We start from the raw sequence: 14,395 nt of genomic DNA on the forward strand, positions 1-14,395 counted from the left end.
GAATGAATGCCGTCAGAATGAGAGTCCAAACAACTGATAAAAACATCACAATAATCCACAAGTAATCCACACAACTCCATCAATTAATTTCTTGTGAAGTGAAAAGCTACATGTTTGAAAGAAACAACTCAATGCATTTTGACGTCAAACCATCACTTCTGGCCAAAATATATCCATAATCCTATGCATCAATAATAAAATAAGATTATTTTTTACCAATGCTCTTATTTCATCACTCACCCATTCATTCTCTCACTGACTCATTCATTCATAAAGGGTTTGAGTCATTGAGGAAGTGAATGAATTAAATGAGTCGAGTAAATGAATGGGTCAGTGAATACATGCATGAATTTGAATAACCATGAATTAATGTTTGAGTGAGTGAGTGAGTGAGTGAATGAATGACCATGGATGAATTTTTGAGAGTGAGTGAGTGAAGAGTGAATGACCATGAATCAATGTTTGAGAGTGAGTGAGTGAGAGTCACTCCATGAAAATGACAAATTAGGAATATTACTTGGTGAAGGACATACTTCCTCTTTGGTAGCACATCGTATTTATAAATGCCACAAACTAAGAAGTACATTTACATTTAATCATTTAGCAGACACTTTTATCCAAAGCGATGTACAAATGAGAACAATAGAAGCAATCAGACCATTGAGAGTGCAGCAGTATACAAATGCCATGACAAGTCTCAGTTAGTCTGGCACAGTACATGTAGCTAGTTTTTTTTATAAATAGAATAGGTAAGTGTTAGTATTAGTTGGTCAGGTGCTGGCGAAAATTATGTGTCTTTAGATGATTTTTGAAAATGGCTAAAGACTCAGCTGTTCGAATTGAGATCGGGTCATTCCACCAGCTGGGCACAGTCCAGGTAAAGGTCCGTGAGAGAGATTTGGTACTTCTTTGGGATGGCACCACAAGGTGTCATTCACTTGCAGAACGCAAGCTTCTGGAGGGTGCATAAGTTTGAACTAGTGAGTTTAGACATATTGGTGCAGCGCTAGTTGACGTCATGTAGGCAAACATCAGTACCTTGAATTGGATGCAAGCGGCTATTGGTAGCCAGTGTAACCTGATGAAGAGAGGGGTAATGTGAGCGTTTTTCGGTTCATTAAAGACCACTCTGGCTGCTGCATTCTGGATCAGTTGCAGAGGCTTGATAGTACTTGTGTTAAGGCCCACCAAGAGAGCACTACAATAGTCCAGTCTGGAGAGAACAAGAGCTTGGACAAGGAGTTGTGCGGCTTGCTCTGACAGGAAGGGTCTAATCTTCCTAATGTTGTATAAGGCAAATCTGCAGGACTAGGCCGTTGTAGCAATATGGTCTGTGAAGCTTAACTGATCATTGATCACAACTCCAAGGTTCCTGGCTGTCCTGGAAGGAGTTATGGCTGACGACCCCAGCTGTATAGAGAAGTTGTGGTGAAGTGATGGGTTGGCTGAGACCACGAGCAGTTCGGTCTTAGCAAGGTTGAGCTGAAGGTGATGGTTCATCCAGCTAGAAATGTCACTCAGACAGGCTGCGATGCGAGCAGCTACTGTTGGATCATCTGGTTGGAATGAGAAGTAGAGTTGAGTGTCATCAGCATAGCAGTGATAAGAAAAGCCATGCTTCTGAATGACCAATCCTAATGACGTCATGTAGATGGAGAAGAGAAGTGGTCCAAGCACTGAGCCTTGAGGAACTCCAGTAACAAGAATTTGTGACTTTGAAACCTCACCCCTCTAAGACATGAATGAATGTTTGAGAGTGAGTGAATGACCATGAATGAATGTTTGAGAGTGAGTGAATGACCATGAATGAATGTTTGAGAGTGAGTGAGTGAGTGAGTGAGTGAGTGAATGAATGACCATGAATGAATGTTTGAGAGTGAGTGAGTGAATGAGTGAGTGAATGACCATTAATTAATGTTTGAGAGTGAGTGAGTGAGTGAGTGAATGACCATGAATGAATGTTTGAGAATGAGTGAGTGAATGAGTGAGTGAATGACCATGAATGAATGTTTGAGAATGAGTGAGTGAATGAGTGAGTGAATGACCATGAATGAATGTTTGAGAATGAGTGAGTGAATGACCATGAATTAATGTTTGAGAGTGAGTGAGTGAATGAGTGAGTGAATGACCATGAATGAATGTTTGAGAATGAGTGAGTGAATGAGTGAGTGAATGACCATGAATGAATGTTTGAGAATGAGTGAGTGAATGACCATGAATTAATGTTTGAGAGTGAGTGAGTGAATGAGTGAGTGAATGACCATGAATTAATGTTTGAGAGTGAGTGAGTGAGTGAATGAATGACCATGAATGAATGTTTGAGAGTGAGTGAGTGAATGAGTGAGTGAATGACCATGAATGAATGTTTGAGAATGAGTGAGTGAATGACCATGCATTAATGTTTGAGAGTGAGTGAGTGAATGACTGGATCCTGGACAGCAGGAGCAGTGTTAAGTTCAGATCAGTGTGGAGAGCAGTAAAGCTGGTCTTTAATCTGACTGCAGCAGCTGGCTGCATCTGACAGCACAGAGGTTCTCATTATCTCCTCACTCCTCCACTCTGCTCTCTCTCATGTGGTCACACAGCTGCAAGTGGCGTGCCTTGACCCCATCACTCCCAATGCACATGGGACTTTCCACCAGAGAGCGAGAGACAGAACTGTGAGCTGGAGAGAGCGAGAGACAGAACGGGAGAGAGACAGACATGTCACAGAGTTGGGACAGAAAAAACAAAACAACAACTGTGAAACAGTAGAGAGAGAGAGAGAGAACGAGAGCAAGTCTTTTAATCACAGTTTGAACAAAAACGAGGGCCTCCTGACATGCTCTGTTATGTTTCAGTATCGTATTGTAAACACATCTCGTGACAGAACAGCGCAGCACACGCACTGACATTTCAACAGCTCATGAGAGTCTGCTACTGAGACAAATTATGATCTTTCTACAGCAAAAGTATGACAGGCAGCTGATTGGCCGTGCACATTTAATGTTTTGTGATTATGAAATGGAGTGTATCATGTAACAATAGCAGCGATGGAGCATTCACAAGTTTAATGACTCATGCATTTCTCGCCTGCGGCCAAGCTCTCATAACTCAGAGGAGGGGAATGCAGCCGTGCCACTGTTAGTTTACGCACATCATACTTTGTGTATACAGAGGTGTATAAATACAATTATATTTGATTAGATGCTGAAAGAAATTGGTTTTATGACGTTTAGTTACGGTTGTTGAAAAATAAGCAAAACTGTCAATGTGTAAATATGCTGTTTGGTGGTCGGTGTGAAAGATATCAAAACGCATCAATGGTTTTTCAAGAGAAACACCTTAGAGAGAATGCCTCGGAGAGCATATTATCTGTGGCACCTGTAATTGCTTTCAGTTGAAAGATTTACATGAGCATACAGAAACAGTGTCTGCTACATGCATTCTTGTACTGTCTGGCATCTGTTAAACAGAAAAGTTTAACAACCGTTGGCTGTTTAAACCTCTAAACTAGTGGTTCTCAACCTGTGGTTCGTCACCCAAAAGTTGCAAAAAGTTGCAAGTTGATTATGCAAAGCACTGCAAATTCAATAGGCTATTCAATTATTCCATTGGAGGGCGGGGGGTTGGCCTGGGACAAAAACAGAAGCCATTCACCATATTACAACTGAGTGTACCATCAGAATGATTTTGAAACTGATATTTGATATTTCAAGGTAAAAATACATACAGTTGCTTTATGTAAATACTATGGATTTTTGTGTGTGTATGTGTGAGAAACATTGATTTGGGTTGTCACAAATCAATGAGTGCTGATGATGCATGTAGAAGTTTTTTTGGTTTCACAATTTTTCTGACAAAAGCATTCAGCATGTGACCCCATCTCTCTCTCTTTCTCTGTTAGCAGTGTCTTGAGGTGGTTGGTGACTCAAAGATTTCCCCATATGACCAAGAGCAGACATGTCAAAACGTAAAAGTGATTTATAGCCAAGAATTCACTTATGACTAACCATACATGATACATTAAACTGTTCTCCTTTTCTTTGCAATGTTTCTTTGTTTCTAAAATGTTTAAATAAATCATTACAAAATGTGTTCAGTACTTCCACCAATCATACAGTAAGCATTCAATAACCTCTCACGTGCAATGATACTTTCAATAAAGAAAGTATAAAGACTCCTGTTTTATTTTAATCTGACCATTGAAATAGTTATATATAGTTATATATATATATATATATATATATATATATATATATATATATATATATATATATATATATATATATATATATATATATATATATATATATATATATATATATATATATATCTATATATATATATATATATATCTATATCTATATATATATATATATATATCTATATATATATATCTATATATATATATCCATCTATATATATATATCCATCTATATCTATCTATCTACACTGTAAAAAATAATACACTACATCTACTCAATAAAATTGTGGCAACAGATTACAAGCAATATTATTAATTAAATTCAACTGCTATTGAGAATTGAGTTAGAATTAATCAAATGAATTCCTTAAAAATTAGCCATTTAAATTAAGTAGATGCAAATAGCCCACACAAAAATATTAAGTAAAATTTATACAAAAAATATTGTTTTCATTGGAGCACTATACTAATGCATACTACTTAAAAAAATTGATTTAACACAAAGTATTATTTTTAATAAATGGATTAAAGTAATTTTAATATTTCACATATGAATAACAGACACAGTCGTTAAAGATTAAATACAAGCTTCTGCTTTATTGCCAACAACAGTTACAATAGCATATATTAGCATTCTCAGACTGTATCCACAATTACTTAATATGAATTCTGCAAAACAAAGTCTCTTTTTGTGTTTCTTTTTAGGTACCAATTGTTTAAAATACACAATGCAGTTACTTTTTTGGGTCATTTTTATAGGCACAAAATGTTCAAATGTGTGAGGTATGTTTGGCAACATGGACCACAGAACAGATAAAACCATTTTATTTTAAGACAGCAGTTTAGACCTGAGTGACTGGACTCGTTTTGACAGCATTGACGCATCCAGCTCCAAGAAAAGTTTCTGAAATACAGTAGTGGCCAAAATTATTTTAAATGGTTTTAAGTCAGTTATTTCTATCTTTTGCCGTAGTGTGTCACTAGGAAATATCAGTTTACATTTCCAAACATTAATTTTGCCATTAATTGTAATAATCCAGTGAGATTTTTGTGCTCCACACAGAGTTCTGATCTGATCATCATTCAAAGTGTAATGACATGAAGAATCAGAACAAACTGAGACAGACTAAATCCAGAAGAACCGTGTCTCCAAGACGCTTCGAGAAACCTATATGCAAAGCTCCTGAAAATCTCTGCTCAAGTGCACCGAGGACAAAAGCTGCTTTAAACACAAAGGACGCTCACACCAAATGTTGATTTCATTTAGTTCATAGAAGTTAATTGATTAAAGAAAATCAATTTATGACAATTTTTGACAGCATCCTCATTTTACAGCATTTTTACACAAGTGCCTAAAACTTTTAACAGTACTGTAGCTTTGCAGGAGGTTTTTTGAAGCGTCTTGGAGACACAGTTCTTCTGGATTTAGTCTGTCTCAGTTTCTTCATTTCTTCAGTTACTGTGCAAGTCCAATAAATTAACTCAAGGCAACAAAACATAACCTCACTGAACCGTTGTCACACAAATGCATTTGTCAGCTTTTAAGTAGCTAAATATCATCAAGTTTAATATTTAATTTACAGTAGAAGGGGAATTACTACCCGAGTATCATGAAGAAAAATACAAGAATAAACCATTTCTCTCAGCCTTACATAAAACAACAAGTAGCCAAATGGCTTGCATGCTTCATTATAAACTATACCTTCAGTAGTTCTATTTCAGTTTTCAGTCTTTCTCCAAGTGCTCCTCCTTCAGCAGCTTGGAAGTGTGAAGGTCCAGTGAGGACCAATTTAGGCTCCAGCTGCACAGTGATTATTCTTTGAAATTCTGTATTCACCTGAAATATGGAATGAGAGAAATTCTCACGTTTTGAGAGGGGGTTTTCACATACATTATGTTCCTTTAGGTCTCTAAACATGATTGATAACTCACTTGAGAAGGCTGAAAAAGGGCTGGCATACTTGGACATTCATTTTTTCATTCTTCTTAAATTCTGTTCTGCAGTTCTGAAAAAATAATGTTAATAGAAATGTGGAATATCAATAATTCAGTAGACGAAAATAACTAACATTTACAGCAATCACTTGTTATTTTGTTCTGAAACAAAGACAAAATAACTAAGAATTAAGTTCAGGGCTTCCGTACAATCGCGATCGCGCAGAATGACCGTTCAATCTCATCAATAGCTCCTAACATGATGTGTAACTAAGGAATGATTAGGTTTGAGGGACTTTATTTAAAAAGATACATATGTGTGCCAGCTATTAATGTAAATTACCGTGGAACGTACTGGCAGATCGTCACATCAGGTCCACACAGATGTGTAAAACAAACAAAAAAAAAAAAAAAAACTTTTTGAATAGTGACTGTTCAACGGCAGATCTAACGTTAAATAGTTTTAAAATGAACCCATTCAACCATTAATCGGTGTAAAACATGATTACCCATACTTTAGGAGCAACACACTAGTTCAAACGTTAACACTAGGCCACAAAATAAGGATCTGTTGCCCAAGATCGGACAATGACTACAGCCATTATTATACAATGTTGCTTGTTGTCTATTTGTTAAGATAACGTTAGTAAGCTACAAAAAAATATAGGCTACATGAACGAATTAGCATATTTATTTTTTCAAGAGTACTATAACTTGCACTACCACCAATCAATTTTAAGCCGACTATTATGAATGATGCCTATATCACATAAAGTGGACCATTTCGATAATTTACAACAGTTTTTTCCTATATAAATAAAATAATAGCCCATACCTTTGTGAAGTTAACTGAAAAAGAGCACCGATCAGCCTTGCCTCCATGTTGTCTCGTGCTCAGGAGCTGATTGAACCGCACGTTGGAACAGGAAATGCTTGTAAATTGAAAACAGCTCATTTCAATCATGTTGGATTTATTCAATATTGTCTCTATTTTGAGTTATTCAAAATGAATAGCTAAATCCTTAACAACAGAATTAAGTAGGTTTTATTCCTGACATTTTTAAATAGTTTCAACTCAAAAAATATTTATAAAAACAAGAAATTAATTTTGTTAAGTGAAGTTTACATAATAAATTTAATGAAATCTACAACCCTACAGAATGACTTTTTACAGTGTATCTATCTATCTATCTATCTATCTATCTATCTATCTATCTATCTATCTATCTATCTATCTATCTATCTATCTATCTATCTATCTATCTATCTATCTATCTATCTATCTATCTATCTATCTATCTATATCTATCCATCTATCTCTATATCTCTATATCTATAAAATCTACAGAAGTTAGATGCTATTTAAACTTACTATTAATGACAGATGTTATTTGCATCTCAGTGCATTATAGTAAATCATTAAATTTTAAACATCATAATACTACAATAACAACATATTCAGTGTTTTTTTTATATATTATTATTAAAATCATAAATTGATGTTGCCTTACTTGTGCCTATCCCTATACCTACCCCAGCCATACTGAACCTGCTGATCCAGGATAGAAGCCATGTTAAAGACTTTATTCTCACTATTAAACAAGCACTTTATTTCTACTTTTTTACTATTTTATTCTTTTTTTTTTCAAATAAACATTTTTAATGGGATGTTGGATTTAAAGGCTTTCCTGTAGCTCAAATAGTAGAGCATGGCGCTAGCAACGCCAAGGTCATGGGTTCGATTCCCAGGGAAAGCAAGAGCTGATAAAAATGTAAAAACTGTAACTTGAATGCAATGTAAGTCGCTTTGGATAAAAGCGTCTACTAAATGCATAAATGCAAATGTAAAGGTGGATTTGAAGTCGGGTCATTCGCGTCAAAATCTCCACACTACTGTCTCAGTGTATACTGGACTGGTACAGTATCTTTTGTAATTTTGTCTGGCTCAACCAGACAGTTGTGGGCAGAGTTAGTGTAAATAGACTTTGCCAGAAAGACTAGCTATTTGCACTTAGAGTAAATAGACACTCCGTTAATTTTATGTTACTTGACAGGTTTTCATTGTGCTATAGGCTAGTTAGCTTGCTAGAAGGTTTGAAACATTTTTTGATGGATTTATTACTATGACATGATAACATTATGTTATTCATTTATAATGTGTTCGCAAAGATGACTTAAGATTTGACCCCAAAAGTTCAGGCTTTTGGGCAAAACAATGTTTTGGGGCCACATTGTTGATCTTAAATCATGGGTCACATCATGTGATCAGGTTCAGGATGTATGCAGACTCAGTAGCTTCTGTATCCTAGATTCACACAGATCTAAATAAAGCAATAAAAGCCTGGTTACAGATGCTCTCATCAATATGGGTGACCACAGCTGGGCCGCCGGCACATCTGCTCTTGAGGTCACCCATCCCTCCACATTATGAGAGTCCATGATGATGAATGTACAGGCCTCTGAGAGAGCGCTGTGGTCCCTATGTGGTCTCATACTCACATTCAGCCAGGTTTAGACTCGCTCCACTCCAAACCAATTAGCGAGCAGCACGTGTTCTGATGTGCATTTGAAGATACGGTTGAGGTAAAGGATCATTTAAAAGTTAAAATGACAACTAATGTCTTGTCGAGCGATCTCTCAGTTTTATTAACCTGTGAAAGGTCATACTGATGACGATCTGTTTCAAACGAATATTACGGTTGGACCAAAAAACTCTATGATGACAGTTTCTTTTCTTATGCATTTTGTAAATTTAATATCCTAATGTATTATGTATGCTTAAACTTAAATCAGTGTCTGGCCAGTTTTTTCCATTAATACCATTAGTTTTGGCCTGAAGTGCTAAAAACAAACCAGGTCATCACCTTAAGCAAGTGGCAGTAGAAGAAAAGACTTATTAATGTTTGGTAAACTTTATGGGCGCTTTCACACTAGAGTTTGTGGTGCAAACCAGAGTCCGTTTGACGTCAGAGTTTGGTTCATTTGGTTGGTGTGAAAGCGGTTTTCTGAACTCGAACCACACCCGTCAGCTTGAAAAGGTGGTCTGGGGTTCGGTTCATGTGAATTCTGGTACATTAGGGACATGCCCGAAGCCGAATGCCTCATGTGCAAAGGCCCAAATAACGACTGAAATTAATAACAATTTGCAATTTAGTGATAGATAAAACAGATTATCCAACGAGCACAAAGTTATTTGCTTATGATCATATTCCATTCCACACACAAGCTGTTTGTCATTTTCTAGAAAAGGCTCGATCATCTTTGGATCAGGGGCATGTAATGGGTGCTGTGCTTATTGATTAAAAAAAAGCCTTTGACACAGTTAACCATGCTATTTTGCTATCTAAATTAAGCACATTTAATTTTAGTAAACAATCAATTGAATGGTTTATTTCTTATTTATAGCAAAGGGAGCAGTGTGTAAAAATCGAGGATACAAAATCAGTGTTTATGAGAAACAAAATGGGCTTAACCTCAAGGCTCAATTTTAGGACCAATGCTTTTTAGTTTATAAATGATTTGCCATCTAGTTGTCTAGATGTTGAATGTCAGCTTTGTTGATTATACAGTAATATATACAGTACATCTGCATACAACGATTTTTTCTCGTATCTCATTGTATTACAGTTTGGTCTCAAACTAGTGATTCTTTAATTAGAATAATTTAGATGCTGTTTGATCGGGCAAATAATAAGCAAAAAAAAATAAAAAAATCAATGGCATCATTGTCATTTTAAAGTAATGGCATATGCTTAATCATGTGAAATTGATTTTTAAATGTTTGCGTAATAAGGCACCTTCTGTTTATGTAATTTGGTAAAGAGACACGACGACACAGGCCGAACCACTAGGAGTACAGAGGAACATCACAAGGGCAAAGAGCTTTCTCTCTGAAGGGATCCCAACTTTGGAATATGTTGCCAAATTCATTTAAAGTTATACATGATGTAAAGTCTTTTACATTGAAGGTTAAGCGTTGGCTCAAATTAAACCAGACTTGTACGCATATTAATTTTTATTTGGTTCTGTACTAGTTAATTATTAGGATTGGAAGAGTCTATCAAACTAGGTGCATGTGTTTGTTTTGTATTCTGTTTGTAATGCGAGGTTTTTATATGAAGAGTTTTTTACAGTCTTTAGGTTTTTTTTTTTTTAAGAAAAGCCTTTCTATGGACATGAGATGCTATAATCTCTGTGCAGTGCATTGTTTCCAGTCTTTGACTGGAATCATGTTCATTGTACTGTCCCTATCTAAATAAACTAAAGTAAAAAAAATAAAAAAATATCTGAAATTACAAATGGAATTGTGTGTCCGTAAAGCCTGCAAAGTCTGACTAAAGTGTGAACTTTACTACAGTATTATAAGATACTACCAATAATTTTTTTTTTTTTAAAGAAATTAACACTTTTATTCAGCAAGAATGTATTAAATTGATCAAAAGTTATAGTAAAAAACAAACATTTTTAATGTTACAAAAGATTTCTATTTAAAATAAACTTATATATATATATATATATATATATATATATATATATATATATATATATATATATATATATATATATATCTTTCCATGCATCAAAGAGTCCTGAGAAAAATGCATCATAGTTTCCACAAAAATATCAAGCAGCACAACCGTTTTCAACACTGAAAATAATAAGAAAGGTTATTCTAAAGGATCATGTGACAATAAAGACTGGAGTAATGGTTACTGAAAATTCAGAATTGCCATGAGGAAAAAATTACATTTTAAGTTCTATTCAAATAGAAACCAGTTATTTTAAATAATATATATATATTTTTATCAAATTAACAGCCTTGATGAGAATGATGGACTTTTTCAAAAGCTTTTAAGAGATCTTACAACCCCAAATCTTTAAGGGGATAGTTGAAGGAAATTAAAAATTTATCACTTATTCATACTCAAATCATTCCAAACCCATTTGACTTTCTTTTGTGAAACATAAAATAATATATTTTTAAAAAAATCTCTGAAAAGTGGTCATAGTCAGTGGAGCCCAATAATGTTTTGCGAATGTGTAAAAGGTGAGCTTTTATTTTTGGGTGAACTATCCTACAGTATGGTGAGGATTAGCTTTTGTTAGCGGTAGGGTGGTGTAGCAACTGGTAAAGATTATCAGATCAATCAGTCTCTGCATGGGCAACACCTTGAGCAATGTAAATCACTTTTTATAAAAACACTGATACGTGGCACATTAAGACACAAAAAAGTCGTTGTCGAGTTTGTTTAGAGCAGAATTATACATGTCTGTCCACATAAAATGCCTCCACCCTGAGGAAAAATCATGGTCTGTTTGAACATCTCACTGCAATTCCAAAGACATAACCTTTATATGAGCAAGCACAGGTCAGTAGACAGCGAGAGACTATCAGACCACACAATCTGAACAATCAGTCTCACTAAACTTCAAGAAGCGTGCATCCATCATAGGCTTCCTCTAAAATTTCTGACCTGAAATAAAAGAGTGCTTTGAGAGAAATAAACTAAAACGACTGAAAATTGCTAGTCTGAGACTTCCAGAGGTGAAACACTTGACAGGAGGGGGTCAATTGTTCGCAATAGTCTAAGCCTTTGATTATAAAGCAAGACGATTACCACAACCATCATTAGATAAAACAGAGGCCGGGCTTAGAGAGAGTCAGTTTGCTTGTCCAAATGTCTGGGTACAAGTGAATACATAGTTTTCAAACCAGTGTAGCAGGGGAAGATGAGTGGCTAAATGACTCATGTTGGCGGAGTTTATGATGAAAGAATCAGTATTCTGCGATGAAGTCATGCCTAAAACAACTTGAGCTCAGGTGAGATCCTGAACCACAGGACAGCAAAGAGTGATGCGACTATGATTACATCTGTAATAGTTAACTGAAATCTCTCCAAGCAAAACAGAAATGAAACCGATGCTTTTTTCTCCACCTGAGATGTTTGAGGGAGGTTCTGGATCTTATTTAGAATTTGTCAAGTCATTAAAGAGTGAAATAACAGGGTGGTTCTTAGTGCAGCTACACGCTGGCAATGGAAGACACCTTTGGTTTGAAAAGTTACAATTATCATAATTTTTTTTTTTTTTAAATGGAGATGAATCGAAGTCTTTCAGATCATAACCATTTCTCAGCTAAACTAAACAAAGCAGATCATAAGGAAAGTATGTTTTTAGTAAATCTAAGAAACTTAATTCATTTGATTACATTGGCAACATAACACCTAAAAGTCTAAAGCTACTGTAAAATGACGAGAACAGCTTAATGCATTATTTAAAAATTTAAACTTTACATTTCTGATTTTAAATCCTCAAAAAAAATAGCTTACTGTTTAAGTGCCTCGCTGTAACCTTGATTTAAAAAATTATCAACATGACGCCACAAATGCCCTTAAAACAGGCCTACATTTTCTCCTTTTTTTATAGCAGCACATCAATCCTTTTGCTGTCCTATAGATTCGCCATTTATGTTTGTAAACATTATCCTCTCTAATTGTGTGAGACCAGCTTCCATCCGTCTGCAGCTTAACATTCAAACATAATTAGAGCTGAACGACTTCCCTCTTTTCAAATAGCAGAAGATGAGAATGAGGGAGTGGATTTTACGGTAAGCGCCCGTGTGAATTATTTTGCCATTCCGCAGTCAACCTACAGGCGAACCGGAGGTCAGGAGGGGTCGTGTCACGGGCTCGTGCTCCAGACTTGTTTTCCCACCAAACTGCATCTTGTGTGGCTCCGCGATCTCGCCCCCTCGTCTGCACGGGTGGACGAGGGCCATTCTCCAACCGCCATCAGCTGAATGTTTAGCTGTGCCCACACTCACAGACAGCAGTAAGCTGTAATGATAGAATTGTATCCAGATGATAAGCCGGGGTCTTTTATAACTCATCAGCCAGCGCCACGCTCCATGTGCACTTTGGTGCCAATTTATGGGGCCGGCATGTGAACCTGCTGTTGTTGCTGCCTCTTTGGACCACATCACTTAGATCTGAATCACTAAAGCCAGCCTTTCATCTGAGCTCCTGGATGGCAGCTGGGGAGGAGGGAGAGAGCGAGGGAGGTGTGTCCTCTCCTCCTCACACTAATTACAACCATACAGCTCCTTTGTCATGTCTAGAGTGGAGAAAGATCAAATGAAGGCAGTGCTTTGTGCTCAGAGCGGGACGTTTAAGGGCAGACCTGTTCGTCTCAGATCGAGAGGTTACGGGAGATTCAGAGAAAGCAAACAATGGCAGTGCCTCAGCTTTACATCTGAGGTTTTCTTCTAGTTAACTGATCGACTGTCACGTTAATGTTAATTAAGTTTTAATTTACAGTCGGCGTCGTTGAGAGAAGTTTCTTAGAGGATGTCATTGTGTCCGGCTCCACAGAGCACACCTGCGTGTTATTGCCTCATAAATAACCTATTAACACTTAGCTGGACTGAGCTGGTAATATATAACTTTAATTATTAGCTACAAATCTGCCAGAACTATTTTAAAAAACAATTCTATTGTTCTTCTGGAGTTCAAGAGAGGTTCATCATTCTTCAGCAGTTCATTTAACCGACACTCTTTTTCACACACATTTCCCCCAAAATAGCAATATCTTTAGTCTCTACTTTGAACCACTTTAAGTCCCAAGACATGCTGTATGTCAGATTAGCAGACTAACACCGTTTTATCTGTGGTAATCTCATGTATCACAGGGAACAATAATTCATTTAGATCTGTAGAGTACAGAATTCATAGAATTACAGTGCAAGTCATATGTATCTCGTTTTGTCATTTTTACCTGAAGTGTCAAAATGCATACATTTACATAGAATATCTGATTTAACATTAAATTATTGACATTTTTCAAAAAACCAAAAAATTAATGATATCAGATTGCAGTTCAGATAACAGTTGGGATACCAAAGCACCCTCTCCTGTAGGAGGTCATTTTACCTTAGTAGTGGGGCAAGATGGTCCCCTTTCATGATTATCATGACAACTAAACTTCTGTTGACTTTTATATATTAGATGATTCATCATGTACAGTACATGCTAAACTCATCTCTACATATGATACAATTTAGCAGTAAATGCACACTGCTTTTAAGAGGGGCACTGTCTCCCATCCTCCCAATAAATAAATAAAATATATTCAGTTTTTACCCATTATTTAGCCTTTCTGAGACAAACTTTTGGCTATAGGCATAAAGGCTGCTCCACTTTGCTGCTTATCCTGGCCAAGTACCCAGACTTCCTATTATACTGATAAGAGGCCCGCTGACTATTGTAAGATTGCAAA

At 36.1% G+C, this 14,395-nt stretch overlaps 1 long non-coding RNA gene across 1 annotated transcript; it reads right to left on the reverse strand.

Annotated features, from left to right (window-relative positions):
• Positions 1-4,758: 4,758 nt before the first annotated feature.
• Positions 4,759-7,028, reverse strand: LOC306875928. Its single transcript, XR_013784783.1, has 4 exons — positions 6,957-7,028; positions 6,119-6,192; positions 5,889-6,023; positions 4,759-5,090 (listed from the first exon to the last, which is right to left on the reverse strand). It is a non-coding gene; the product is annotated as an uncharacterized lncRNA (long non-coding RNA).
• Positions 7,029-14,395: the final 7,367 nt, after the last annotated feature.

Source organism: Barbus barbus (assembly GCF_936440315.1).
Source record: "Barbus barbus genome assembly, chromosome: 10".
NCBI classification, from domain to species: Eukaryota; Metazoa; Chordata; class Actinopteri; order Cypriniformes; family Cyprinidae; genus Barbus; species Barbus barbus.